The 5,724-nt window shown below is 37.6% G+C and overlaps 1 protein-coding gene across 10 annotated transcripts in view; it reads right to left on the reverse strand.

The window, feature by feature from the left end:
- EBF3 (early B cell factor 3) overlaps positions 1 to 5,724 on the reverse strand; it is a 143,627-nt gene that overhangs the window by 6,301 nt on the left and 131,602 nt on the right. The gene's annotated exons all lie outside the window — the stretch shown is intronic.

Below are 5,724 nucleotides of genomic sequence, written 5' to 3' on the forward strand. Positions count from 1 at the left end.
ATAAATTTCAAATTATATTTGAAAATCAAGTTTTAAATATATTTTGCATTTTTGAGTCAGCAGCTGGCTATAGCTTTCTTGCTGAAAAGTTTGTATTTATTCCCATAAATATGCACTGTACTTATAAAAAAAACCAAAATCCGGTCCCAAAGATCTTGCAAAGATGTAAGCACTTGCTTTACTTTCTGAATGTAAGTGGTCCCAGTGTGGTCATACAAAGATTATTCGTGTCCCTAAAGTGAAATATGCATATAAGGATGTTCAGGATCAAGGCCTAAAACCCTATCTTAAAGGCTCTTATTTGTTTGAACGAGCCATCTGTACTCACAGAAGTAGTCCAACTGAAGTTAAAGAGATAAGTTATTGTATGTGTAAGTTTCTAGGATCTTGTCTTAAGATGAAACCTGGCAGATGATACATGGAAATGCCATGGAAAAGGGAATGGAATATGAACAGAACGGCAGCAAGTCCATGTGTTAGCTTAGGCTGGTAGTGCTGGCCTTATAGAAGTTCTGAGATTTCATTGCGTTTGTCTCATAACTTTTATTGGTGTGATACTCTAAGAGAATAGGATTCCCTTACTTAAAAAAAAACACCTCTTGCTGGCATAGATTCCACTATACTGGCTCTACGGCAGCCAGTCCCAGAATGAAGACTGTTTTGGGGGCTATGCCAGCAGTGGGAGGGTGACATTCTGAGCATGCCAGGTTCTGGCAATCCTTGACCAATATAATGGCCACTGATCAACTATGACAAACCACAGGAGATTATAGCAGCCCTAACACAGCTTTAACTTATATCAGAGGCTGAAATGCTCCCTGGCAGACATATGGATGTGCAGAGGACAAAAGTGACTGAACCATTTAGCCCCTTCCCACCATTTCAGATATTATTTTCTTTCACACTGCCAAGCCCTATTGCTAGTTTGCCTAGCAGTAATGGGCACAATAAGCCCTGTAACAAGATTATTCTTTTGCCCCAGGGATTGCATCACGTAGAATATTGCAAGAGTCTACTCTATTTTGATCAGGGTGGGTGAACAACATTTCATAAGAAGGCTGAGGCAATTTGTTGGTTGGTTATTTTGGTGAAGTGTTGATCTTGGTCTCAGAGGTTTCCTTTTCCTTTTCCAGCACTGGATAGGAGCTAGCTATTGGGTCTTATTCCAGACAAGAGGCTTTGCAGGATGAAACAAGCATGTCAAAGAGATGGCAGACGTGATGCTTGTCCTTTCAACTACAGGAACATTCTGCTTCTATTACTCGGGTTCAGTCTTTTGAACTGATGGGTTATCCTGGATGTCCATGTAAGCAATAGTGCCCAAGAGTCCTCATTTCTGACATCATCTGACTATATTTGTGTGACCTTTCCAAATGGATATAGATATCCAACCATTATTCATGCCCTTTTCACCTCTAATACACACAACATAAAAGTCATTCAAAAACATCAACTACTGTAAACTGCAGCCACTGAATTCTCAATTTTATTTCAGTTTATTAAAGTGTGATAAGAACACTCTCTAAGTGCCTGTAGAGAGAATATTAACTAAGAAACTAATTAAACTTTAAAAACTGACTCGATGTCAACAAATGATGATTAAACAAAAAAAAAGGAACCAGAATTCTCCCTACTAACTGTTCAGAAAAAACAGACTGTGTAAATAAATAGATCATAAAGGGTTTACTTTCTACTTCTTAAGCAAAGCATATAATGCATTCACTTCACAGAATACACTGGCTTCTCATTCTTTTCTCATTGCAATTCAATTAAGATGCTGGTTTTGAGCTGTAAATAGAGCTGGATGATTTTTTTTTTTCATTCCAAAACTGTTAATTCCTGGTCAAATTTGGTGATAAATTTTGTTTGGAAAAAAATTCATGAGGTCTCTCACCATTGTGATATTAGTTAGGGCATGTCGGGGACCAAGATTCGATCCTTCCATTTGCCTGAGATGAACTGAACCTGCATCTGTCTCCTAGTGCCCTAACCACTGCACTGAGTGAATATTTAAGTAGAGGTTTCCCTCACTTTATGCAGGTTTAGTATGTGCGAATTCACTCTTATGTGATGACCCTTTTTATACCAAAAATGTGTTATATGCAAAGTAAATTCACTCTTATGCAATCGCTGTGGTGGAAGCCTGCAATCAGCTGCTTTGTGCAGTGCACCGTGGGAGTGACATGCATCAAAATACAGTCTCCTGTGTGGATCTGTGCTCCTCGCTCATTGTCTGTGACACGTGTTTCTGTAGTTGCCATCCCAATTATGATAGTGTCTTGTGCTTGTGTGTACCAAAATTGTCTTGTAAAAGTGGTAGAAATGGGTCTGGGGGTCAGTACAGTCAAGGTCTTGGAACATATCCCTATTTGTTGCATAGTAAAAGGGTTCCCTTTATGCAAATTGAGTTATGCACCGTTGTCCAGGAATGCATGTACAGCATCAAGCGAGGGAAACCTGTGTTCTTTTCACAAGGTAGAAGTTCCAACAGAGGGATTAAAGGATCTTTACTTCAAAATACAAAGTAACCCAATGGGTGGGACATTCTCCTGAGAGTTGGAAGACCTAAACTCAGCTTCAGTATCTGTCTGACTCAAAGCAGGAGCCTGAACCAAGAAGAGTGTCCTGATCACTGAACTACACAGTATTCTGGGGTAGGTTTATTACTCCCTTCTGCTGATGCCATTCTGTTTTATTAAAAAAAAAAACCCAAAATCCTCTTAAATATTCACTAAGCCAGAGAGAGTGAAAGTGACGTTCTGGTTTGGTGGTTAGAACACTCATGTTTCCAGTCCCTAGTCCAGTGAACAAAGTGCAACAGCATCAACAGCTAAGAACAACCCCGCCCAGAGTGCCTTGCAGCATGACGGGTAGGCACGCTCCAAGAAGGTGAAGTACATGTGGGTTCAACTCTCCTCAAGCAAAAGAGGGAATTGAATCCAGTCTTCCATTGGGCAGGTGCTTGAACCACTGAGTTATTGGATAAAGAGAGGTATTATCACCTGTGTCAATGTTGTTAATCCAGTTTTTGGTTTCCTTTGGTTTTTTTAAAAGTTGCCCAAAATGAAACATTTCATATCAAATGCCACAATGCATTCATCATAAAATAAACTTTATTTTTAAATTTGCCAAGAAATACATAAAACGTTCACATTTTAAATTTTGTGTCTGGGTGTATGTGTATGTGTGTATACAGGGATGTAACTTGTAGCCATGTTGGTCTAAGGACATAGGCAGACAAGGTTCTTTGGGTGAATCTGATATGTTTTATTAGACCAACTTAAATAGTTGGGGGGAAAAAAACCTATTTTTTTTATAGAAAGCTTGCTTAAAAAAAAGTTTGCCAACTGTTTCAGTTGGTTTAATAAAAAATATCAGATTCATCCAAAGAACCTTGTCTGCCTGTGTATATATAATATTTTTAAGCTTGGTAACTAGCCTTAAAAATAAGTGTAAGTTATTAGAGTGCAGCTCCAAGTGTAAGTGTCTACAGTTTGGATGATGGCTATCAAAGGGCCCCCTCTTGTTTTTTTGCTTTAGTGGAATAGTTGAGATCTGCTGGAAAGCACAAACTGGGACTACTTAGTCTTACATAGGAGTAGCACATGGTGAATGAAATTAATTTTAGATGCCAGATGACAGTACGAGTCCTGTGCACTACTTAAGTCCTGCTTAATTCCTCAGAATAGAGCAAGTGGTTCTCAGGCCTTCAGCTTTGGCACTGTACATTCTTGTACAGCATTAGCCCTCAAGTTAGGAGCTTGCTTCTGTGTTTTGATAAAACCAGAGTCTGCTGACCCAGGGTGTGTTATCATTATCAAATATGGTACTCCTTTAGAACAGACTTTTAGGCACATTCAGGGACCTAAAGAAATATGCTGCTACATAGCAGGACTTCAAAAGTGCCTAAGAAGGTCACTGCCTAAGTCCCATTTTACTACTTTTTAAATATTCCATTTTGTGGCTTTCTACACCTTTAGGCATTTATATACCTTTCATAGCTGAGCTTTTGCCAATGGGAAGGTTGATTAGGGAAGCTCTTTTATTGTCATATTGAAATTATGCATGTTATTATTATGTAGTATACATAATGATGATCACATGAAATTATGAAATCATGTGAAATGATCCAGAAATTATACAGATAATTTAAGTTTATATTTTCAAATTATATTATTATGTGGGTAAATAGATATAAACACCCATATAGGAAATATATAAATAAAACATTGCTTGAAGGACAGCTGCACAAATACAGTATAATTTGCCGTGTATCTTGATGTAGTTTAATTTAGTGCTTAAGTTTTACTTTTGCTTTGTTTTGGAAGATCTTATAAATCAACTGAAAAAATCCAAAAAATATAGATTCCACGTCGCACCGTTTTTATTTACTTTTGGCACACTAACAATTCATCTAAACTATATATATTTATGCAGAAGGACCCTTGGGCCTGCCTGGATCTGGCTCCAGGATCAGGTCTTAGACTGCATGTTCACTGGGGCAGGGCCAGTAGTTTCCGAAGTGATTAGTAGTTTATGTGCCTCATTAGGAATGCAACCTTGACACATCTGAAAGGATCATAATTTTTAGTGGGCAGATACTTCTGCAAATTGAGCCCCTTTGAATGGTTCAAGTTGGATGACCAAAAAGTCAAGCATCCAGAATTCCTAATCCTTTTTTTTTTTTTTAAATGTCCATGTCTTCATTGGTATTTGGCAAGTGCCTGATATACTGAAGAACTACTGCAATGTAAAGAGTAAATAAAAATCAAAACTTTCATTAGGAAAATTTAGCTTAGACTGGGAAGTCTCAGTGCCTAATTTCAGTGGGAAATAAAAGGTTTCAATTGAGCACACCACAGAATTGGGCCCTATATTTAAAACACGTAGGCACCCAAACCTTTTGAACTGTTCTAATTAATCAGGCATTACTCATCTTCCACACTTTAAAGAATGTAATAAAAAGGGAGACCCCTTTGTGAATGTTTTTATTCCTCCCATAAATTTGCATTGCACCATAATTCTGCCCTGATACCAGCAGGTGACCATATAAATCCTACAATTGATTTATAAAATGCCCTTTTTAGTACCCATACAAAAATCCCACAGACAAAAAAAGGAAAAAAGTCAGAAACTTAGAGTTGCCTGATTAAAACCCTTATGTTTTCAAATACAGCCAAGTCCTGCAGCTAGTTTAACGTAATAATAAGAAGCCGGTAAAGTCCAACAGGACATGCAAACTGGTTGAACATCTAGCTAGTCAGTCCCAGAGAAGGTCAACCTATTGAGCAACAGTTTCAACCCATTTGTATTCTTTTGACATGTTCTAAAATGGCAATTACATCATGTGTAAAGATAGGGGAAATGTACCAGGTCATGCTGTAATACTACCTTTAAAAATGTCTATCAAAAATGTATGCAGAGCATGTATAAAGAAATGCAAGGAGTACACAAGTCTGTAAGGAGCATTCAGGGATGTGGATTTAGTTCAAAATTTAATGCATTGAAACCATAAGGGAAAAAGCCAGGAAAACAGTTAGTATTATATCTAATGTGCATATTAAAATCAAACTAAGAATTGCTTAAAATTTTAGTATATTGGTGCTACTGTTGATATAGTGATATTTTTGCATCTGTATTGCAGGACCAGGACACTAAGAATGTTTTCACTCTCTCTCTCTCCCTCTCCCTCTCTCTCTCATTTTTGTTTTGGTTTTTTCCCTA

This window comes from Alligator sinensis, unplaced genomic scaffold (assembly GCF_000455745.1).
Source record: "Alligator sinensis unplaced genomic scaffold, ASM45574v1 scaffold1055_1, whole genome shotgun sequence".
NCBI classification, from domain to species: domain Eukaryota; kingdom Metazoa; phylum Chordata; order Crocodylia; family Alligatoridae; genus Alligator; species Alligator sinensis.